Source organism: Phodopus roborovskii, unplaced genomic scaffold, assembly GCF_943737965.1.
Source record: "Phodopus roborovskii unplaced genomic scaffold, PHOROB, whole genome shotgun sequence".
In the NCBI taxonomy this organism is placed as follows: Eukaryota; Metazoa; Chordata; class Mammalia; order Rodentia; family Cricetidae; genus Phodopus; species Phodopus roborovskii.
The window spans coordinates 14,791,675-14,817,376 of record NW_026126418.1 but is presented as its reverse complement, the minus strand read 5'-3'; positions in this window follow the sequence as shown (position 1 = coordinate 14,817,376).

The following is a 25,702-nucleotide window of genomic DNA, read 5'->3' as shown; positions in this document are numbered from 1 at the left end:
AGGACTAAATGAATGCCTATCTACAGACACTATGTGAGATAAAAGTGCACATGAGCCTCTACTTATGATGCTCAAAATTTCTCTGACTCCGCCTGCCTTGCCCACCAAACCATTGTCATCATGCATCCTCGGATGACAGGGAGCTGCAGTACCTTGCCTGTTGCTGCCCAACATGGAGAGAGACTACTCAATAGATGTCACCACCCTAGACAAAGACCCCAGCACAAGCTCTTGGGTGTATTTTCTGCTGACTGTGTTTCACTTCTCACATACTAAAATTAAAAAAGAAAAGTAAGCTTAAGCATCATCCATTGGGAACCCGTGCACTTGGTGTGTGGTTCTATTTATAGAAAAGATGAACTTAATCTACTCCAGTGGAACTGTGTAGTCCAGGACTGGAGTTGGGAGGATGGAGGCAAATGAGTTCCAGTATCTTATGGGGATGACAAATGAGGTGTGAGTGTTTATGATTCTAACATCTACTAAGACTTATCCAATCTCAATGGGAAGTGGTGGTGCACACCTTTAATCTCAGCACTTGTAAGGCAGAGGCAGGGAGATCTATGTGAGCTTAAGGCCAGCCTGGTCTACAAAGCTGCACAGAGAAACCCTGTCTCTGGAAAACAACAACAAAAACAAAACTTATCCAATCTTATCCTTAGAAATGGGTGTAACTGGGCACAGCTAAAAGGGGGAAAGTCTCAGAACAAAGACAAGGATAAATTTTGGCCTAGGGACTTTGGATCATGGGAACTCATTGGTCACCAAAAGTCCACCCCAGTCAGTGGTTTTCAAGTTCATTGCCTCACAATGATGAAGATCAAAGACTCGGACTTGTGTGGGAGTATGAAGTGAGTGTACACCTCAGTTGGGAAAATTATAGAAAAGTGGGAAGTTACAGAAACAGAGACACCTGAGAGTGGGAGGGATTCCCAAGAAAGGAAATTGGTTGAGCAGGTAGGTGACTTAGGGTTTTGCTACAAAGGCTGAGATGATCTCTACTGAGATTGGTTAATTCTCTGGGCATACTTAAAGCTCAACTAATGGAGGGCTCACAGGCTGTCAGAGACATGACCTTGTGCTGGTCACACTCAGCTCATCAAGCTAGAGGTGGTGGAGACCTCGCTTTCCACCCCTGACTTACACTTCCTTAGTTGTTCACCTTCTCTGTCTGCTCCCTGTTAACCTCCAATCACTGACCTTTCAGGTGTCTCTTGGGTTGTTAATTAGACTCAGTGCTCTCTGTTCTCCAGGTTACATGGTTGCCTTGCAGCTTCACATTGGTGAGGGGCTAGCTTCATTACTGTTCTCCAGGTTACATAGTTGCCTTGCAGCTTCACCAGAATGCAGTGGTTTGCTTTGGTTAGCCTGTTGACAGTGCCTTGTCTATGGAGCAGTCTAGGGTGGTCTCTTTTCTGGACTAGGTAAAAATCTTCTTATTAGAAGTTATCCTTATCCATAATGCAGTCTGTTAGATTCAGTGCATTAGAGGAGAGGGGGAATGAAAAGACACTGGTATCTGGCTTGTGCCCCCAGGCATCATCAGAGCCAGTCTGCTGACCAAGAGCCTCTGCCTTTTCTCTTGAGAGCTTGGTGACCTCAAAGCTGCAAGCCATCTTCTTCTTCTCCTTGATGTTCCTGATTATAGACACTTCATTTTAATCCCAACAACTATGATCAATGTGTGGTTATCACCATGGGCCCCTTTCTTTCATTATCTACAGTAAGGAAACACTGTTCATACCAGAGAGAAGTGAAAATATATGTTCACATGAACAAGAACACATAATGTTGGGCATAATAGTCAAACATGGATACAACTATAGCTAAATGAAACATGATATATGCAGACAATGGAATAATATTTGCCAGCCAAAAGAGTGAAGTATTGGTGCATGCTAGAATGCAGATGAATCTCAAAGACTAATGATGCTAAGTGAAAGATGCCAGACACATGGGTCATGTTGTCTTGGTTTCTTTTCTGTTGCCGTGATAAAACACCAAGACCAAGGCAACTTACAGAAGGGTTATTTAGGGCTTATGGTTCCCCAATCCATCACTATCTGGCGAAAAGTGTGACAGCAGGTAGGCATGATGGTTGGAGCTGGAAGCTTAGAGCTGAGGGCTCATATCTTGAGCCACAAACAGGAAGCAGAGAGAGAGAGAGAGAGACAGAGAGAGACAGAGAGAGACAGACACAGAGACAGACACAGAGAGAGAATTCAAAATGATGAAAGTCCTCAAGCTCTCAAAGCCCACCCCCAGGTACCTACTTCCTCCAGCAACATCACATCTCCTAAGCCTCCCCAAATAGAGCCATCAATTGGGAACAAGCATTCAAATGTTTGAGACTGTGGGGTACATCTATCATTCAAATCACATGTATGTACCTCATGGTTCCACAAACATGACATATTCGTTAAGAGGTAAACCTATAGAGAGGCACAATATAGATTAATGGCATCTAGTGATGGGAGATGTCCTTCTGCATGCTGGGAACATACATTTCTCTTATTGGTTGATGAATAAATGCTGATTTGTCAATAGCCAGGCAGGAAGTATAGGCAGGGCTACTGGATGAGGAGAATTCTGGGAAGAGGAATGGAGAGTGAGTCTCTGGAGAGATACAATGTAGCTACCAGGATGATAGGGTGCCTGGGTATTCTCAGGTAAGGCAAGACTACATGGAGATATTTAGATTAATAGGAATGTGTTAATAATTAAGAGAGAGCTAGCCAATAAGAAGCCTGAGTCATTGACCAAACAGTTTATAATTAATATAAGCCTCTGTGTGTTTATTTGGGACTAAACTGCTGTGAGACTAGGTGAAATAGAAACTTCCATCCACAGTCTAGGCTTTATTTAAGGGAAGATGTGGATAAGTGATTTGACATGAGATGGGAGTGGATGGTTATAGTGATGTTTGTTAATTATGTGGATACCTGTGTACTGGGTCCCACTGGAGTTGTACAGTTTATATGGGGAACATATGATATACTATGTCAATTATATCTCAAGAGAGCTGAGGGAACAGTGCATCTTGCTATGTATAACTTGTACATCAATTGCTTCTCTGTCTTTTGGCAAAGACCATGTACAGACTACACCTCAGTAAAGTTAAATGAAAATTCTAATATGTATATGGAGCTTAACATATACATATAAAATATAACAGAAGTGCTGGAGATATGGCTCAGCAGTTGAGATACTGCTTTTGTAGAGGACCTGAGCTGGAAACCCAGGACACATATTAGGTGACTATCGACCACATTTCCTCCAGCTCAGGGAGATATAATGCCCTCTTCTGGCCTCTGCAAACATCTGCACTCAAGCACACACACACACACACACATACACACACACACACACACACACATACACACACACACACACACACACACGGTATAGTGACATATACATTTAATCCCGGAGTTGGGAGGCAGAGGACAGATCTCTGTGAATTCTGGTCTCCATTGCAAGTTCTAGGGCTGTCCACTAAAACCCATCTCAAAAAAAATAATCTTCAATAGAAACATAAAAAACAAGGGAATTTTCATGTCTATGTATGTACACATCCATCTACACATTGCTAGGAGCCTTGTGTTTGCACACACATGTTAGAATCTTCATATACACATGGGTATATATAGTAGACACTCATAAATGAATGCACATCTAACTATTGAGGAGCTCCTCCACATTGAAGTGTTCCCTCCTGGAGGGAAGAAGGAGACTCACAAGTGTCAAGAAGTTCACAGAACTTACAAAGACCAGGAAGCCCAGAAAGGTACAGGATTCACAGCATCCCTCCCCAGGCTACAGAAGTAATAAAGGATGCTAGGGGGAGGGGCTCTTCCACTGACTGCACATCATTCAGGGGGCTCCAGGGATGCAGCTTTCATGACATGCTGGGGTGGGCTTTTCAGTGATGTACCTGTCTTTGAATCATCCACACTCCTGTCAGTAGCTCCAAAGAAACTCATTGGTTCACCAAACTGGATGTGGGTGGAATCATTTCTGTTGCCTATAAAAATCTGTGTCCTCTCTTGGATGGATTGACTCTTTTTCACATCTCCCTAGGAAAAATAACACAACAGATATGCACACACATGTATATAGTAGTTACATCGTGTGTACATATATAATAGATGTATTTGCACACATACAGTAGACACATACATATAAGGAAGACAGATTTTGATACATGTACACATATGTATAGTAAGTACTTTGTTATTTTCATGTTCAGATGAAGCAACTAAGGCACAGAGAGGCACAGGAACTTGCCTGGGGGTGGGGGTGTAGAACTCATCCCACTTGCCTACAGGATAGAGGGTCAGCTTTGGTAGCAGTGACCCAAAGCTGCTGGCAGGCTTGTAGTAGAGGCTATGTGTTTATGCAGCCTTCCCCTGTGCCCTATCTGACACTTCTCACCAGTTCTGTCCTGGAGTGCAGTCATTATAAGAACACTTCTGCTTCAGGTGACAGAAGTGACACTGGGTAACTTGTCTCTGATCAGCAGTTCCTGTCAGCCTAGTATACTATAGCTGGAGTTGGGGACTTCCAGGATCTGATGCCAGAGTTGTACATACGCTCTGTTCTCAGTCTGGGCCAAGCCACCCCTTCACAACCCCCAGACCATCCCTTATGCCTTGGTGCAGGCAAGCCTCCTGTTCCCCAGTTTTGCTGTGGAAAGACCTTTCCTAAAGTCTTCAGGACAGTTAGGATCCCTGGGCCTGGAGCGCTGCTCTCAACAAGCTGCCTGGAGTAGTAGCCTGGGAATAGTAGCCACAGCTGAGCAGGGAAGGGTCTATTTCATGGGCCTCATGCTGTGTCCTCTCCCAGCCTTGGGTTCTTGTTAACAAAGTAGGTTGAGCTCTATGATGGAAGACCCCTGTGGTACCCTACGGCCTGTGGTCCCAGCATCAGCAGGAGATGAACAGGTCAGTTGAGGTGGGGATTTGTTGGGGATGGGGCAGGCTGGAGAGAAATTTGCCCCCAAGCTGTTTACTGGGCAACTGGGGTGTAGCTGGTATTGCTCACAGCACCCTCTGGGTGCCAGGGCAGGGCTTGGCTTTCTAACCTTGACCCCTTCAGTCACCTTCAGGAACTAGCTCTGAAGGTGATGGCAGAAGGCAGGGCCACTTGAAGGAGGAGCCTCTAATACCAGCTTCTTCCTTCAGCCCAGGGAAAGGCTAGGCCTGCAGACCCCTCCCCCAGCCTGCTATGAAAGCTATTTTTATGGAGCCGCTCCCCCTCAGCACCCCGCCACCCTTGCCCCAGGTTTCTGATGTTGGCTGCTGCTTCATCCTGTCTGGACAGAGCAGGTGGAATTGTAGAGAATGAAGTGAGGATGAGGCTATGTGTCCCTTCATTAATGACAGGTCCACACAGCATGGGGCTCAGAGGCCATGCTGAGATTTGTCCCTGTGCTTAATTCATCTTCCAGGGGCTTGAGTTTAATGATGTATTTATCTGCAGAAAAGGGGGAAGAGGCTTGAGGCAGGAGAGCTACAGGGCCAGAGAGGTGGGCTGAGAGTCAGGGGAGCAGGAACAAGGGAGAGGCATGGTAATGTGTGTTCAGGGGAGGGGGCGCCGGGACACAGAGAGGCTTTCTAAGAAAATTCTCTAAACTTCTATAGGAGATGACAAAAAGAAACTTCCAGAAGAGAGGCAAAGAGACTGGGTACTAGGGTGTGTGTACAGGTAGAGGCTGAAGCAGCCATGTGTCTGAGTTTAATCCCAGCTTTACCTTTTTTTTGGAGTGTGGCTTTGGATAAGCTACAGTCATAACTCCAAGGTGTAAAGGATGGAAATAACTAAATCATAGATTTCTTTAAAAATGAGAATTAAAAGTTACAGTATGTGGCCTGGGGATTGCACTCTCCTAGCGTGCTTCAAGTCTTGAGTGTGTTCCCTAGCACTGTATTAAAAAACTGAGTGTGATGGTGCATACCTGTGTACCAACTCTCAGGAGCTGGAGGCAGGAGGATCAGAAGCTCAAGGTCATCCTCAGCTACAGTGCAAATTCAAGGCCAGCCTGAGCAAATGAGACTTGGTCTCAATAAACAAACATTGAAATATTAAACAATGTGATCTTGGCTAGTTTTATGTCAACTCAACACAAGTCACCTAGAAAGGCCAGTGTTACCTGAAGGGAGAGAGCTTCAACTGAGAAAATGCCTCTCTAATATCTTAATTAGTGATTGATGGGACAGGGCCCAGCCCATGGCAGGCGGTGCCACCCCTGGGCTGGTGGCCCTGGGGAGCAAGCCAGTTAGCAACTCCCCTGCATGGCTGCTGCATCAGTACCTGCCTCCAGGTTTCTGCCCTGTTTGAGTTCCTGTCCTGACTTCCTTCAGCGATGGACAGCAATGTGACAATGTAAGCTGAATAAACCCTTTCCTCCCCACCTTGCTTTTTGGTCAAGGCATTTCACCAGAGCAATTGAAACCACAACTAAGATGGGTATGTAATCCTTGAAGCATTCCCTTCCTATTATTTCTCTCTCTAGCTAGATTCCTTGCTATCTTGGGAGCAGGTGCTGGCATGAAGATGGGCCAACAGCTGAGGCACTCCGTAAACACTGGCCATGGGTGAACTGTGGGCAAGCCACCCCAGGAGCCTCAGTTCAAGGAAGAGCTGGACAGCAGCTGGGGGTGTGAGGCTGGGTGGGTTGGTTGTGGTATCTGTAAGGTCTCCCAGATTATAGCTGACTGTGGCCCCATCCTCTGCCCCTCCTTAGATGTACTCTGAGGAACCTCTGGCCCTCCTTGTCTCTTGACTCCTTGATCTACCAGGCTGGTTGCCATGGAAACTGGTGGTTTTGCACAGGACAAAGCAGGGAGGCTCAGCAATGGACAGAAACTCAAAAACACATTATGTGGCTTTCAAAAGAGCGTGGGAGGCTGTGGGGGGCAATAAAGGCTTCGTTGCCACTTGTTTAGGGGGAAAATAATAACAAAACCTCCACAAGCCCCGGGTGGAAAAGGAGTTTGAGCATATTCACGGTTTTCTTTTCCTGTTAATGGCTTTTTTGCCCCCGTGGATACAAATCTTAGCAAACCCCCATGACAAGGAGCAGGTGGAGGGCTGAGCTGTCAGGCTTGCAGGCCTGGAGCTTCCTCATGAGTCCTGTCAGCCCACTGACTCCTGTCAGTGTCCTGAGACCACTGTTGCTATACTTACGCAGCTGAATCAGCTTTCGAATGATAGGCCTATGGGGGCAGAGTGAAGCAGACCACAGGACCCTTTCTTCTAGGAAACTCTGATCTTGGGCTGATGACAGCGTCTTAGGTTAATTTCATTTGCTATTTTAAAGTTTTAAGATAGGGGTGTGCTGGCAGGGTGGCTCAACTGTCGTAGGTGCCTGTCAACAGGCACCAAGTAGCTGGGACTGCAGAACACAGCACAGGAAAATAGGTAGTGTGAGCTTAGTGTTCATTGTGGTTTGGAATCACCTGGGAGACACTTCCCAGGAGCATCTGTCTGTGCGGTTCCCCAAAGACTTAACTGAAGTGGAAAGGCCCACCATGAATGTAAGTCCAACCATCCTGTGGGCTGGAGTCTTAGGCTGAATAAAAAGAAGAAATTGAGCTGAGTACCAGCATCCATCTCTCTGCTTCCTGACCGTGGACACAATGTGATCAGCTGCCTCACACTCCTGCTGCCTTTACTTCCCCACCATGATGGACTGTGATCTCAAAGCATGAGCCAAACAAAATCCTTTCCCCTTCCCTCCTCCTTTCCTGTTTCCCCTCCCTCCCTCCCTTCCTCCCTTCTTCCCTTTCCTCCTCCTTTCCTGTTTTTCCCTCCCTTCTCCTTTTTTCCCTCCCTCCCTCCCTCCCTCCTTCGCTCCCTTCCTCTGTCTCTTCCTTCCTTAAGTTACTTTTGTCAGATATTGTCACATCTGGAGGATGTTACCAATACAGAGGTGACAGATGTTAATAGACAGGTACAGCTTTGAGTAGAGACATGCTCTCAACCTGTTTTTAGTACTGGTATAGCAATGCATGAAGTGGAGTTGGGAGTACAGCTCAGTGGTAGAGACTTTCCTGGCCTGTGTGAAACCCTTGGTTTGATGCCTAGCAGAGGAGGATGTGGTAAAATGAGGCTAGAATAAGTATTTAGTAATCACTAAAACCCAGTAGACTGAGCAATTCCCTGAGCTCATTGAGGGCTGGGAGTAATGTTCCCCCCACCAGAGCAGATAGATCTCAAAAGACATGGGCATCAGATGGAGCCTTAGTGCTAGAGCAAATCAGACTTTAAAGTAATGACTGTTTTGAATCCACTACACATAGCTTAAAAACCAAAAGTCAGAAGATCAAACTGATCTCAGAGACTTAACTGCAGGCCTAAACACTGACGATAAAAACCTCCTGTGCTCAACATCCAGCATGACCCATGGCCCAAGAGAAAAATCAGCCCCTCACATGATAGATGCAATAAAACTTCCAAATGGTGCTATTAAAACAGCTATTATAACTGCTCAGGAAGACAGAGGGAAGCACGCACTGGCAGAGGAGTAAAAAATACAGAGAAGGTACAAAGGAAACTTTCACAGTACAGTGAGTGAGTTGGAAACTGCACTGGTTAGGACTGAGAGTAAAATAGAAACTGCTAAGGAAAAGATCAGAGAGCTTGAGGATGAAGCACTGGAAACATATGAGATATTAGGAAGATGGTGGATTAAAATCTAAACATAAATGAGCCATAAAGGGTTATTTGGGCTGAAAATAAACCAATGACATGCCATCCATAAGAAACCCATTTTTATTAAAAGGACTCAGATGACTTGACAGATTTTGATGTTCCCTCCTGGAAAGCCTTACCCTCCTGTGGAAGTGGGTGGGGAATGGGACCAGAGGAGGGGAGGGGAGGATGGGAGGATGAGAGAGAGGGGGAACTGGGATCGATATGTAAAATAAGAAAAAATAATAAATAAAATGTAACAACATACATTTAAAAGAAAAAAGACAGTATAAAAAATGAAGATATATACACCACACAAACATCAAAAGAAAGATGAGGTGTGTCCATGGGTGTTAAATGAACTTCAGAATAAAGAATATTATCAGTCAGTTTATAGAGCCCGGGCAGCTGTCTTGTCCCTGTACGAAGTGAGTATGTCTTGAGAGACTAGAAGCAGACACCAACAGAAGTGAAAGGGGAAAAATAAGATCTATATGTGATACTGGAGAGCTCAATGCTCATTTCTCAGTAACTGAGAGACCCTGTCAATAGCAAGCAATTAAGTAAGTAAGTAAGTGGAAAGAGCTTGACTTAGACGACCTCTGCAACATTCCACATAATATCAGGAGAGCGCATACTTCTTCTGAGACTGCTATCTACATGGCTGCAAAACAAGTTTCATTACAATGAAGAGGATTTAGGTCATGTGAAGTGTTCTTCCTGACCACAAATAAAGCAAATTTAAATCAGAAATCAATAACAGAAAGACATAGGTCCCCAAGGACCAGGGTGCTGGCTCTGTCTGTAGAGTGCTTGCTTGGTAAGCATGAGAACCTGTGATGGGATCTGCAGCACCCACAGAAAAAGCCAGGCATGGTAGTGTGTGCCTGTACCCTCAGCACTGGAGAGGTGAAGGCAGGTCTCCTGGGGCCAGCCACTGTAACAGATTTGATGAGCTCAGTGAGGTACTCTATCCAAAAATTAAAGAAGAGAACTGTAGTGGCTTGAGCACACACACACACACACACACACACACACACACACACACACACACACACACACACCACTTCTTAAATGCTTAGGAATTTGAAAAACACACTTTTGAATGCTTCTTGGGTCAAAGAAGAAACCATAGTTTAAATGCCTTTAAAGGTGGATTAAATTTATATCAACATTTGTAGAATTCAACTAAGGCAGTGCTTAGATTAAAATTTATATCAATAAATGCTTCTATCACAAAACAAGAAGATCCCTAAATCATAGATCTGAGCTCCAAGGAGCTGAGGTGTGGTTCAATGGTAGAGTACAGGAAGGCCCTGGTGTAGGGAAGAGAGTCCAGGTGAAGGAATTAGACAATGAAAAAAACAAAATCCATATAGGCAGACTGGGTAAAGATCGGACCTGAGAAGTGGGTCATTTGGTAGATCATTTGCCTAGTATGCTGGACCCCATACAACATAACCTGGGTGAGGTGGAGCACACCTTTCATCTTAGCACTTGAGTGGTACAGGCAGGAGGATCAGAAGTTCAAGATTATCTTCACCCACGGAGAGTCTGGGCTGTGTGAGACCCTGTCTTAAAGAAAACATATGTATATAAAAATAAGAGCAGCAACCAGTAAAATTGAAAGAAGGGACAGAGAAAAAATTATTGAAACAGGAAGATGAATACAACAGACAGATGTCTAGCACAGAAAAAAAAACTATATTTATCAAATATCAGAAGTGAAAGCCAGAGCACTTCTATAGTCCATATAGGATAATAAAAGTATTTCACCTCTGGTGAAATGGACAGGTGCCTTAAAAGATATAAACAAGACAGATATGAATGAAATCTGCAGTTAAGAATGCTCTCACCAGGACATCCAGACTACATGACTTACTTGTAGGTTCTAGCACACACTTAAAGGAGACAGAATATCAACACTACAGGAATTGTTAGGAGACAAAAGTTGGGGAACTCCCCATTCATTTTGTAAAGCCAATTTTACCTCGATACGCAAACTAGGTGAAGACATTATAAAAGGTGAAATCTACACACTGCCATATACCGTGAACATAGAGACAGAAACAGTACTAGCAAATAAAGCCAGTGACATTTTGCAAAGCTAATAGCACAGCATGATTAAGTGTGGTCTATCCCAGGAAACAGCCCAAGAATGCTTCAGCAGATGAAGGGGTAGACAATTCCTACTGTGTCTGTACTCGGATATGGATGATTCAGCACTAAACAGGCTGGGGCTGCAGATCTATGCAGCAATTTAGATGGGTCTCCAGTGCACTTTGCCAAGCTAACACACACACACACACACACACACACACACACACACACACACACACACACACACACCACGAGTAAGTGGTTCCTTTTTGTTTTTCTTTTTAATGGGGAGTTTTTTTGTCTTTGCTCACTCACTGCTTCTCAACAAACCTGAATGTTAAGAGCCCAAAGGCAGTGGTTTGGAGGGAAGAGTGTTGGTCTAGGTGTGGGGCAGAGGCCATCAAGGAAGGAGGGTGACAATGGGCTCTGCTTGTTTAGAGCATAGGAGAGTGAGATAGGCAGAGGGGTGCTGAGAGATGAAATGGGTGCCAGGCATCATGGAGGACAGGACTGGACACTGGTCCACTGGTCCCACTGAGGCCCGTTTGTGTAGACTAGAAGTTGTGCAGACTACCAGTTAGAATGGAGGTTCCTTCTGGAAAAGTGTTACAGCCTGGGAGAAGGTGTGTTCCACTCATAGTGCCCTACCAAATGTCCCCATTCAATTCACCACTTAGAGGCATACCTGCCCGGGGTGCTGTCAGTAGGCTGTGTTGGTGGTGGTTGCCTTGGTGATTTTTTTGTTATCTATTTAAACAGATGTAGTTGCTGTTTGTCCCCTGGTAGGTGGCTTGGATGCCCCTTGCGTTGGCACTGCAGCTGTTCCCAGCTCAAACATCTTCATCGGTGCACACAGGGTAGGCTCAAATATTTCTGCAGATACACCGTGCTCTGTGAGCTCCACAGGCTCCTCTGCCTGTGTGTACCCTGTGTGTCTTTTCTACAGACTGCTTCCCTGCATGTGCTCTCACAGGGTACTCCCCTGCATGTGTTTTTCACAGGGAGATTTTCTGAGAGTGTTCCTTACAATATGCTCACCTCAAGTGTTCCTCACAAGGTGCTCCTGCATATATGCAGCATCCATCCATCCATCCATCCATCCATCCATCCATCCATCCATCCCTCTGCATAGACAGCAACCTCCCTAACCACCTGCCCTCCTTCTCCAGGCCCAACAGCATGCTCTTCTTATTATATTAATGTTCACTGTCTCCAGCTATATAGTCCCCACAGACACACATAGCCTGTCATTTCCCACAACACCTTCCATGGCAGATATTGTCTTTTGAAAAGCCAGTATGTAAAATCAATTAGTTCCCTTTACAATCTGGAACTCCTTTTGGAAAAGGAACCAGTGCCCAGGTTTGCTTGTCATCATTAACAAATATCTTTGAAGTCCCCTTTGCCCTACTTTTCCAGACCTGTCCACAGATGTCTTGTCCCTGTGGTGGTTAATATTTCATACCAAATAAGTAAATGTAAAATATATTTTGAAAGAACCAAGAAAAATAGACCAGAGTGAGTGGGACATGATAGTGGTTGACGAGGTGGGCAGATTGTCTCATGGATCACGCTGAGTGAAGCAGCAACTGGATGAACCAAGGAAGTGGCCCAAGATAATAGTGTTCTGGATAGAGAGAACAGCAGCTAGAAGGACCCTGGGATCACAGCCCAGGACATTTGAAGCATAGCAGGAATGCCACTATGGTTGGAATAGTCAGTCACCACCCCTGCCATCACCTGTTTGTTGCCATCACCCCTGCCAACACCTCTAGAGTTTACCTCTAATATACCCCAAACTTGTTTGTTTCACCGTACCTCTAGGGCTGTCACCTCAATTCAGGTCACTACCCTACCCTCTTCATCTAGTGAAGTCTCTTCCATTTTCACACACACACACACACACACACACACACACACACACACACACACACCCATCCACCCTCCACAGGGCAGGCAGTCTTCTGACTGTGGAAAGTTGAATCATGAATCTATCATTTCTTCCCCCACCATAATAGCATGCCCTTTGCAATAAGAATCATCAATGCCTCTTGTTAGGCTGGACCCATGCACATTATTGTTCTGTTAAAGAGGCACTTGGTGGTATGTGTGCCTTCTCTTGGTAAAAGAAACACTCATGAACATGATGCATTAGATATGGCATTAGATGAACTCGTGTAGTCATCTCGGCTCTTTCTGTATCTGTCATCTTCCATGAGGCAGGCATCCCTTGGTAACCACTGGACACAGATGAGAAATAAATGCAAACACAAGATCCACAACCATCTCCAGCTGATACCTTCAGTGGATGGGAGAGTAAATAAGTAATATTGAGGCTACTGAGATTAAAGAGTAATTAGAAGGCATTATTGTAGCAATAGCTGACTCTTAAATGTGGTAATGTAAACTAAAATGATAGCTCTATGATGTTCTATAAATTCCTACCTGCCTGTCCACTTTGGTCTCATGCCATTCTGCATTCTTTACACAACATTGCAGCATCTACTTCACTCTCAAATATACCACCAAACACTAACTATTCTCAGAAGCCTCTGCATATAAACTCAAATCCTCTGCCTAGAAATAGAAATTTTCTCTCTCTCTCTCTCTCTCTCTCTCTCTCTCTCTCTCTCTCTCTCTGATTCCAAGGTCAGCTCTGGTTTTAAACATCTCTGCTCAAATATCATCACCTTATAGAAAGCAATCAGTTTGGTGCAGTGCTTACTATCTTTCATGGAACTTACTGCTTTCTGAAATTATTTTTTAATGACATTGACTAGTTTAACTAATGATGCCTGAAAATATCCAACCAAAGTTAACACACTGAAAAGGCTACTGAGACTGATGGATCTTGGCAACACAGGCTGGGGTATAAGAGGAGCAGACTAGGGAACTGGAAAAGAGGCATCACTACAGGTCTTACAGACTTGCAAGTAAAAAATGAGTGGATAAAAGACTTGAGAGTGAATGATAAGAGGATAATGTGGATAACACTATGTCAATAAAAGTAAAACTTAAAAGAAATGGATAACTCCCTGAGCAGCAAAATTTTATAAAGTAGATTCAGGACTCAGCCAATCTGAGTAATATTTTATGACTAAAACTGGAACCCGTAAATTAAACTCTTTTCATCAAAAGAGAAACTGTAGTAGGCTCAGATGGCTTTACTGGGTGAATTCTTCCCATTTATTGGAAATTGTATCATTAATCTTATACTGTTTCAGGAACAGAAGAAACACACACACACAAAAAAAAAAAAAAAAAAAAAAAAAAAAAAAAAACCCAAAAATCTTAAAAACAGATGGTCATGTAGTTTTCTTCTTTTCCTATAAATGTTTCAAATGGTAATGGTTGCATGCTAAACTAATCTTGCATCACTGAAATAAATACAAACTCAGAGAAGGGTCCATTCTGAGTGCCCCGTGCATTCCTTATCATCAGTCTGGTCCTAGTGCCCACCTTTTGGTTGCTCTGCTCTGCACACATGATCTGAAGCTCTCCAAAATCCCTAGCATGGTCCTGATTTGGTTCCACAGCACTTGCTCCTCCTCTGATAGGTTGGCTTTATCCCATATACCTGCATTCTGGTTTTCTCACTTCCATTCCTCTGAAGCCATGTGCTCAGAGCACTTTTCCACCTGCCCCGACATTTTCCAAACTAACCCCTTGACCATGTCTAGTGACCTCCCTTGCTTCTGTTTAAAACCTTAGACACAACTTACCACATGAGATGGCTATTGTTTGGACTGTTTGCTCTGTTTTCAGAGCAAAGTGTCACAGGACAGTGGTTTGGGCTACTTTTACACCGTGCTGTCTCCAGTGTTTAGAACAGCTCCTGTCCTATAGCAGGCATGTTTCACACATGCTGGCAGAGTGGATGAATGCTTCATGCCATTTATAGCAAAAAGCCACTCAGCAAACACAAACTGAGAACTGTTATGAGCAGTTTTCCTGCCAGCCTGGTTCCAGAGCCACATCAGCCCCAAATAACACATAGAGATGCTATATTAGCTATAAAGCTGTTGGCCTGTTACTAGCATTTCTTATTGGCTAGCTATGTCTTAAATATTAACCCATTTCTATTAATCTAAGTGTTTCCTCATGGTTTTATCTTATTGGAGAAAGGGTCCAGACTTCTCTCAAGTCCCTACATCTTGACTCTCCTCTCCTACATCTCTCAGAATCCTCCCTGTCTCCTAGTTATGCCTATTTTGCTTTCCTGTTTGCCAACAGTGCTTTATTCATTAACCAATAAGATAAACATATTTATAGAATGACATCCCCCATCAGAGAACCAGTAGTGCTGGGGATACACAGTGACTCTGACCCCATCTTTCATTTAAGTCATGGGGGGACCTTCAGAGGTAGAAGCAAGTTGACCTTGTGGGGCACATATGGTCGACTTTTGCCATCTGAGGCAGTTGAGTCTATAAACTCACAGAATTAGAAATACTAAGCCATTGCTTCCAGTGAGAATTCAAGGTGATATTCATCAGGTTCTGCTTACAATATTGTTTTCACTGGTCAACATATAACTTTGTATATAGCTTTAAAAAATCTTTTAAAGTTATATACAATCCTAAAGTTTAAGTATATGTATTGTGTTTATGTGCTATGTGTGTGTATATGCCTGTGGAGGCCAGAAGAGTGTGTCAGATCCCCCTGGACCTGAAGGCTCCCCTGGTGGCTATGAATTCCCAGATATGTGTGCCGGAACCAAGCTCTTCTGCTGACAGTATGTACTCTTGACCACTGAACCAACTCTCCAGCTTCTGACAGACATGTACTATGTGTATACATGCTATATACATGTTTGTATGTATACTATTGATCCACCCGCTTCTGACAAACACATTTGCAATCTCCTAACATGACACATGACCATTGGCCACAGCACATTCTCTCCATAGGTGGACTTGAAAGCCTTCTGGTGCTTGAAAACATCAGACACCCTTCGTCACAGCATGTGGGGACCATTTTAAAAAGAAAAATCACCAAGGAAATGTACACAAACATATTCAGATTGTGGCACTAAGACCACAGAAGGTAATTATTTTGGCTACCAAATGGGGGTCAGAAGACAGGGGGTTCTGGACCTCAGCTGAGAACACTCCTGTGGGGTGACTCAGATTCTGGTGTATGTGGACGCCCTGATGAGTCTGCAGACACTGATCTGCTCACTTGAGCCTTGCCTGGTCGGATCATACGCAGTTTACTAGGGGCTCATACCAGGAGAGAAGTTGAAAGAGGTGGGCAGAGAGGCTGCTCTTCGTTACAGGAGAAGCCAAGGTCAAGATCCTCAGGCCTCAAACACCAAGGAAGACCTGGCAGGGTAGAGCAGACCTGGCTCCCCAAGTTGCCAGGGAGATGACTTCCCCTCCTCTACCCGCCCCCCACAAACACATTTGCAATCTGCTAACCACAGCTGGTTTGAGTGACTCTGGTTGTCAGTTCTGATTTTGTTCTCTGAAAGTCGATTCTGATTTTGAATTCCTCCTCCACTTGCTCTGTGGAGCTGACAGCTCCCTGCAGCACTCACTGCAGCTGGGGGAAATCTCCGGAAAGAGAGGCCGTCTTCACAAGTGAAGGCACTGATGTGAGCTTCCCTGACAGCTTGGACTAATTGTCTTGTCTCTGCTCACGACACTAACAGTATTTACATGGGAACGGCTAGGGCTTTACAGCTCCCAGCCACCTGAAATCCTCACCCTCCAATAACGATGCTCAGTGGTTGCCAAGGCGACAGCAGGGGATGGCATGGGTGGAGGAATGGGGTGGGAGAATCTCAGCAGGACCCCTCTGTAGTGGGAGCTCTTCCCCACTCAGCTGCATCAGCAACCAGGCAATAAGGCAACAAGAAAGGCAGGGGCTTTGCAGATGCTGTTTATTAATATTAATTTTAATAATGGTAATAATAACTATTATTAAGACAAGTCTCACTGTGTAGCTCCCCGTACCTAATTTTGAAGTCACTATGTAGATCAGGCTGGCCTCAAGCTTCCAGAGGTCTGCCTGTGTCTGCCGACTGAGAACTGGCCAGTTTGGTTTTTGAGATCTAATTTAGCTAGGTGCACCAGCCAGGGAGACCCCAGGATCTATCCACCTTCCCAGCACTGGGATTACCAATCTACATCACTATACCTAGCTTTTTAGATGAGTGTGGGAATAAAACTCAGGTCTCCACACTTGTGAGACAGTCGCTTTCTCTCTCCAGCCTTGGGTTACCCCTTTCTCAGTAGGGATGTACTTTAGGAAGATATCTGCAGAATGGCTCAGAGGTGGCTTCTGATTTCTTGACTCTTTCGTTTTTGATGTTTGATGCAGCCTGCCAGCCAATATTCATTTACTAAGCATCTGCTTTGTCTCCAGCTCAGTGCTAGCCCTGGGGACAGGACTCAGAAGTAACATGGAAAGCTGGGACTCTTGACCCTACTGATGCACAATGCAGCAATGAAACTAACACTCTGCATGTGTTGGTCCAACTCATTTAGGACAAGAGACAGGCAGGAGAAAATTAGGGCGCAGGGTCTGCAGGATGATCTAACCCAGCTCAGGTGTCCTGGGAAATCTTCCAGGCAGAGACAGAAGGAGGAAACAAGAAGAGACAGTGTGGAATGACGAGACAGGAAGAGTTGCAGCAAAGACCCCATGGCAAGAGGGCATGCTTGGAAACCCTAGAGATGATCTCGTGATACCCAGTTACTATTTTATGAATAAGAAACTGAAGTATGGCTTCCTCAATGTCACACGGTGAGGACCAAGGGGGCATTGGCTCCTGGGAACCCCTGTCCTGCTGTGCTCTTGTTTTCTAGCTACCATCAGGCTCAGTAGTTCCAAGCTCCTCGGCTTTGTTCTTGATCACAAGTGACTGACTTTTACTGGATGCTCACCCAGGGTTGAGTCCCTGAAGAATGTCCCTGAAGGTCTAGGTAAAAGAAAGAAACTCCAGGGCAAGGAAGCAGGCTACACTGGCCACTCATTTCCCAGGCTGGGATTGACATGCCCGCAGAACCAGATATGTGCCTTGCCTTCTCCTCCTAAGACAGAGCCCATGTCTTCTTGTCATAGTCCCACTAGTGAAGAGATGGCATGCATGTGGCAGGGGGTACTGTGTAAACTTCTGGTGCCCTCCTTCAGTGGTTAAGTGGCATTCCCTGGTGGGAGTTTTGCCAGGGGACCCTGATGGACTTAGGAATCCCAGTGCTGAAGGGGCCTTGCTCAGCTGGCAGGCTAAAGAGCCTCCCTTCCCCAAGGCTCATCCTGACTTATATGAGGTTAGGGAGGGGCTCTAGGCATCTTTGCACATTCTCAAGCCTTGTAAGTTTTCCTAGCTTCCCATGTTCCCTCCTCCACACAGGAGGAGATGCCTTTGAGTGTGCCACATCCTACTGTCCACATTGCTCGGGAGCACCTTAGTGCACCTCCACCAGTCAGGACCGGCAGGCTCTGGGCTTCCAGGTCTGAAAGCACTCTGTCCCCAGAAGTCTGCCCCAGAGCCCCAGAGTCCTATTCTTTCCTCCACCCAACTCTGGTAAACACCCTGGGAGAGAAAGATTTTTGATGAAGCAGGGGCCCCACAGTCCTGGATTCAAGTGCTGACTCTGACCCAGATGTTTAGCGTCTCCATACGCATTTGTTATGGGGGTCAGCAGGCCCTGAAGCCCACCCCACAGTACTGCCTAGGAAGATGAAAAGGAATCCCAAGCTCCTCCTCCCTCCAGGTCACACCCCCCCACACACAATCTGGTATTGCCTGTGGGGCTTGTACCATGGCTTCTGACTCAGGCTGGGAGGCCCACAGCACTCTCATGAAGTTTTGCTGGTTGACTGAAAACATACAAGGAACCTGGGAACAATTACAGGAGAAGCTGTCAAAAGCTGGCCCAAAGATGTCCCCTTCAATGAGGTGGAAATGAAATGACAAGGCAGACTGGTGGTGCATGGGCAGAGGAGGGGAACATTCCAGAATCCAGGGTCACCCAAAGGGTCTCCATCCCAAATGAGAACCACTGTGAAGCCCAGCAAGCCCTGGACACAGTGCTCTCTCTAAACGAGTCTTTAATAATTCAGTTACACAAATTGAGCGTAATTAAATTGTCCCTGTTGAAAATGTGCTGCTGTACATATGAATGATGAAATCAGGATCCAAAGGCACCGCAGAGGAGACGATAAGGTAATTTTCCACTTGTGCTAAGCAAGCTGGGATCTTCAAAATGCAATTGTGCAGAGCGCCCACCTGGGATTATTAAAGGGACAGTTCCCTGTGTGCAGCTTCACCTAGCTGCTGCTCCCCCCTCTGTCTCTGGCTGTAGCCCATGGTCTCCTCTGGAGCAGAGAAATGGGGAAGGGCTCCCAGACTCTACCATCCTGGTGCCTCCTGGCACCAGGCGTTGTACTTTCTTCGTTGGAGGCTTTCTCTCCTTGCCTGGGGTCAGCCCAGTGTTGAAGCATGCCTGACTCATTCTCACTGTCTCATAATCTTTTGAATAAGGTCCCACGTCCTCTTGCTCTGTCACATACCCTTCCCATCATTCCATCACTTCCAGCTCCGATGGGAGACATCACCTGCCTTTGGTTCTTGTCTAGTACTCTCATCCAGTACCCACAACATAAAGTCATAGAGCCTCTTCTGCCTGGCTCATTCCCCACTGGCCTCATCGCTGCATCAGGGGTGTAAACAAAGGCAGAGCTTGAGAGCCCAGTCTGGGACAGGGGCTGTCCCAGATTACCTGCAGGCCCAAAGGCCAGGGGGCAGCCTTGATTTCCAGGCCTAGTGTGATCTCCCTAGTCACACAACCTGGAGTATAGTACCCCACCCACCTGGGGCCGGAACAGTCAGGCTTGTAGGGGTATAGTGTCTGCAGTGGAAGCAGCACGGCCTCGAGGACTGAAAATCTCACCATGGTGCAGGCAGTGACCACGGTGTTTCAGGTTTCTTTCTGCCCTTGACCCTGTGACATCTCCTGGAGCACTATCCTATGCCACATCCTCCAGGCCTGGTTTAGTTGGTAAGAGCCAAGCTGAGAGGTCCTCCCAGGCCTCCCCATCTAGGCTGCCCATCATCCTAAAAATCAAGTTTACAGGGTCAGTTGAAGGCCTTGGCAGGGGACGACTCACAAGCCTGACTTGAGTGGCTCAGCTCAGCTTCTAATGAAGATGCCCCAGGAGCTCAGAGGCTTCATAGCAGAACAGGCCTTGGCCCAGAAGCCCAAGACTCTCCCTCCCCTCTGCCTCCTTCCTTCATCCCCACTGTACCCTTCTTAGAACACGGAGTCTCAATCAAATGAGCTGAGACAGGCCGTGGCAGTATATGATGGCCCAAATGATGAATTTTTTTTAAAAAAAATTTACCTTTAATCCCAGCAGTCAGGGAGGCAGAGGCAGGAGAATCTCTGTGAGTTCAAGGCCAGCCTGGTCTATAAAGCTACACAGAGAAATCCTGTCTCAAAAAAAAAAATTGTCATTTTGCTTCTTTTCGTCTGGGACAGAGCTTCATATGCACTTGGGCTGGCCTAGAATTCACTGTATAGCCAGAGATGTCTTTGAACTCCTGATCCTCCTGCCCCCACCTCCTGAGTGCTGATGCAGTTCAGTTGACAGTGTTCTGCTAGCATGCATGGGGCTTTGAGGTCCATTCCTGGGGCCAAACAAATCAGACTCCAGTGGTGGTATGTACCCTTAATATGGGCACTCAGAAGGTGGAGGCAGGAGAATGAAAAACCTTTCAAATTTATTTTAAAAGTCTGGATCTAGTATAGTGATGCAAGCCTATAATCCTGACTTTCCAGAAACAGGTGCAAGAGGATTGCCAGGAATTCTGGCAATCTAGTAAGACCCTGTCTTAGAGACAGAGAGAGAGAGATCGAAGAGTTAGCAGAATCCCCAACTTCAACACAAGTCTCCTTTACAACAGGAGAGGAGACTGGCTTTTGTGACCTATAACCTCTCAGGTGGCTCTTTCCTTGTCTGCACTCTTGTTGGTTCATAGGGCATCTAAGCACAGAGCACTGTTCTGCTACTCAGTCAGTCCACAGACAGGGACACTGCAACCCAGAGAAGGAAAGTGATTTGCCCAAGGTCACACAGCCAGTTAATTCCCCAGTCAAGACTAGAGCAGGAATGGCTACTCCCATGTCAGCTCCTGCTCCCCTGCAGCCTCCCTAGCCTGGAGTGGGTTGTGGGTCTCCCTTCTTGGCTGTTTAAGGCAACTATGGCCTCCTTCCTGGGTTCTCTGGCTCCTGCCCCCAGCCAGCAGGCATTGCGGTAAGAAGAGGGATCCGGTCTCATTCTGTCACTCATGCCCCAGTGCTGAGTGGAAAGAACATTCTGGGCTGGCTCCGTGCAAACTTAGCCTGCTTGTGCCCCCTCTCTGGATCACTCCATCTCTCCCTGCTGGCCTGCTGGCTCTTCTCCAAGCACAGCCGTCTGCTCTTCTGCTTAGCTTGCAAGGTTACCTCCTTGCCTCCTCCAGGCAGCCTTCTTTAGCTCTGGACTCTGTCCTAGGTCCCAGACAAGGTTTAGCATATCTGTTCCTCCTTAGCCACTCTGTAGCCCCCTTCATGTCCTTGGCCTAGTCCCCTGCTGGCCTACTGATAGGAGGGAGCATTCACTGGGTTCTCTTTGGAGACAACTCACAGAGGCAGCAGACCTTCAGATAGCCAGAGGGAGGAACCACAGTAAACCAGTCCCTGGGTATGTAAGTGGTTCTGGCAGAATCCAACAGGGATCCGGAGCTCCTAGGGCCACCCACACCACCTATGGATGAGGGATGTCAAGCAGAGGCCATGTAGGGTTCTTGATCTTAGTCATTCAGGTCCCAAAGACATTCTTGGGGAGTTTTTCTCCTGGCCTGTTGCTCAATCCCCATCTCTCCAGCCTCTCCCCATCTGCCACCCTGCTCTATGCTTCCCACCTCCCGCTGTCAGCCTGTAACTGGAAAGCCCCCAAACCAGCCTGGTTTGGTGCCCCCCATTTCTTGAGTGGAATGAGTTTCTGAACCTCTGGAATTTCCCTGCACCCCATGGGCTTCCAGATCTTCCCACATGGGAGACCCCTTTGTAGGTCACAGAGCTCAGAACTCAAGCCTACCCTGCAAAGGAAGCTGCAACCCTGTCCCCCCCTTCAAGTTTCCCTGAGCCCCTAGTATGAATGACAAGCCCACTCTGGAGTTTCCAAGAGTTGGGGGATAGCCTTTACTCTGTCCTTCCTGGCCCAGGGCTTTGGCCAGCTGCTCCTGGTCTCTGAGCTCCTGATTCCTGCCTGTCCCTGTCTTTGGGTGTCCCCAGGCCACAGGTGGTAGAAAGAAGCAAGGACTGAAGGTGTGTGGTAGAGGTGGGGATGTAGGGGTACTCACTCTGAGTGCTTGCGTCTCTTCCACTGGCTGTGCCCTTGACCTCTGACCTAGCCTGACTCTGGCACACCATTCTCCCTCAATTCTGAATAGCTGCTAAGTCCTTTCTTGCCCCGTGCTAGCTCTTCCTCTACCAGAGCACTTTGCTCACTCCTTCAGATCCCAGATCACACATTGCTCTCATGAGTGACCTATAATCCACTGGCACCTTCAGGGCTCTGAGGCCTGGGGCACACTCGCTGTGTCTCCTCTGTGTTTCAGCTTGGGGAGCATAGAGACCTTGCTGTCTGGCTTGCAGTGACCCTAGCACCAGGCATGAGGCCCAACATCTAGTAGGTGCTCAATAAATCCCTAAGTGAATACAGGAATGGGGAGGAAAAGAGAAAAAAAGGGAAAGGAGAGGGGGCAGCAGAAAGGTGGGAAGGAAGAGCCTTCCCCTTGTAGTGCAATTTCATCACTGCCAGGCAGCACTTCAGAACAGACAAGGTGTCTTTGCCAGCCCAGGATGTGTATGTGGAAGGGAAATCCTTGTTGGGATTGGGTGTCTCTTTACCTTCTGAAGGTATCATCTGGGCATACCCCTTATAAGCCAGTGCTATCTAGCTGAGAGCCTTGTCATCCCCCCCCTCCAGCTCAGTGACTGGAGGGGACAGGTACCCCATGATGTCGGGTACCACAGGAAAAGGTGACAATGGTGTGGATATCTGAACAGTGGCCACCAGGAGGACCAGAAAGAAGAAAAGGATGCTAGATTGCAGGGAACTGCAGACTTCAGAAGGAATAGCTCCCAGCTCCCAGAGAAAAAGGTGTCCCTGACCTGGATCATGTCAGTCAGGGTCAGAGGTCAGCAAATCCTGTGACAATTCAGAAAGGGAAACACGTGGGGAATTCAATATATGGGTTAATCATCCTCACCTTTGGCCAAGCCATTGTTCTGCCTTGGAATGGAATGGCTTGCCCGCAGGCCCTCCAGCTGGCTGTGTGCTGCTGGATCTTAGGCCCTTTCCCAGGGCCAGAGACAGAACAGGGAGCTGTGGCTGTGGCCTTCACCTGTTCCACTGGACAGCCCTCCTGTGGGCCCCTGCTAGTAACCATGGAGATGGGGTGGGGTGGGGTAGCAGCACTCCCACCCCACTGGGGACAGCTCCTGCAGTCACCACAGTGCCACCCAGGCAGCACTTGGAACAGGTGGTCTGTGAGGAGGTTGGAAAGCGAGAATGGAAGATCAGGGGAAGTGACCTAAGGCCAGCCAACTGTGTCAAGACCCGTTGTCCTCAATGACACCAGAAACCAGACAGACAGACAGACAGTGGAACTGATTTCTACCTGCCCCAGGATTTGGGACTGGAGGCATCAGGATCAGACCCTCTTACTCTGCCCTGTTCACTCACGCTGTGGTTGGGCCAGCTCCTCATTCTCACCACATAGAAAGAGCCCGTGGTTGAATCCTATCTAAGGATTCAGCCAATGTTGGGTAGCTTGGGATGAGGGAACAGGCTTCAGATGATGCCTTTTGAGCCCCTGGATCCACCCATGCCTGAATGCAGAGAACACTGATGGGCCTAGTTACATAAGTCAAAACTTTTTGAAACATGAAAATTTCTGTTGCTTGTATCTGCAACAGTGAGGACTAACAGCTGTCCTTACCCAGAAGTGATGTCTGAGGTTTTTCGAATGGCTCAAAGGCCTGAAGGACCCATGGTGGTTCCTCGGTCATATTACAGTCCTCAATGCTGTTATAGCTTGTCTGGCAGGAGTAACCTGGGGAAGGAAGGGCTCACGGTTTGAGGGTGCAGTCTATCATGACAAGGATGGTGTGGTGCTGAGACTGGCTGTAGCTATCGGGTCCAGATCCCGAGGCAGCTGTTCACACTGCGTCCATTCACAGTCAGGGAACAGGAAGAAGGCAAATGCTGATACCCAGCCGGCTTTCTGCTTTGACCCTTTTTATTCAGTCTGGTACCCCAGTCCAAGGGATTGGTCTCACCCATATCTAAGGCGGGTCTTCCTTCCTCAGTTAACTCTCTCTAGAAATACACAGTCCAGAAGTCTGTCTCCTCTGTGTCTCTAAATCAAGTAGAGGATAAAGTTTGACTATCAGAGAGACTATAGGAGGAACCATTAACCTCCCAGAACCCCAGCTTCCATGTTGAGAGTAGGCTGAGCTTAAAGACAGGTGTTAGTAAAGAACTTGGGACCAGTGCCTGACATATGGTAAACACACTCAGAATGTAGGGCATTATTCTCCTAGAAAACTAGGAGAAAATTAAGGGCTTGGACGACCTTTCTGTGTTGGGCTTTTATACTAACTGGTATTTTATGTGAGTTCCTGGGCCACTCTGTTTAATTGACTTAGAAATCCTTCCAGGATTTGGCCACTGCCCAGAATCCGGCATGCCATTTTGGGACAATTGTCAGAGACATCTGTGGTCATTTTAAAGGAACAGAGAGCAGGGCTCTACAGAGATGGACTTGTTTATGCTGTTTCTCTGGGAGAAATAGATAGAAACAAGTGCAGTTTACCAGCCCAGGCAAGGTGACCAACTAGTTCAGTGGCTGGAGGAGATCTTCGCAAAGCTCCAGTTACCCAGCCACCTGCTTCCTGGCATCTGCTCGACTCCATCACCATCCTCCCCAAAACCAGATTACACCCAGAGCTCTCAGGAGAACAACAAATGGTTTTCAAAGGTGTCCAAATAGGGGGAGGGGAGATGACACAGCTGGTAAAGTACTTGCTATGCAAATGTGGACCTGAATTTGGATTCTCAGCACATGTCAAAGCCAAATATGTCAGGACACACCTGCAACCCCAGGACGGGCGGAGCAGAGGCAGGTGGATCCTGAGGCTCACCCACCAGTTAACCAGTAGCAGACATGACAAGCTACAGGTTCAGGAGACCCTGTCCAAAAAAAAAAAAAAGAACATAGAGGAAGAAGACACCCAGCCTTGACCTATGACCTTTACATATGTAGGCATATGGGCCAGCACAACTGCACATACATGTGCATACATATGCACATACACACCACATACATTCAAATAGACAAACTAATAAACAGTAGAACAAAGCAATAGAAGAAGATAGCTGACTGACCTCTGGTCACACATGTGCACACAGACGTGGACAAGAGAGGCATTCTTCCCTCATTCGGGGCCTGAGATCTTGGCTCATTTGGTACAGTGGTTATCCTTACCCAGCTGGCACACCTCACTAATGACTTGGTCTTTCGTCTCTCTGTCTACCTGCTCATCTTCCTGAGCCTCGGCTTTTACATCCGGCTTATGGGTTTCTACCCTCACCTCCTCCTAAGGTATTTCTACTACTCTGTTGCCCAAATTAGTGGTCAATGTTCCTCCAATGACTCTTCAGGTCTCCTTGGGGAGTAACCCCTCATCTCCAAAGAACAAAGTAAGGAGTAGAAAGGGGCACACTGAGCCAGATACAGTGGTATAGACTTGCAATCTTAGTATTTGGGAAGCTGAGGCACTAAGGTAGAGTGGTCAAGGCTAGGTTGGGCTGCACAGTAAGTCTGAGGCTAATCTGGGTTACATTACTA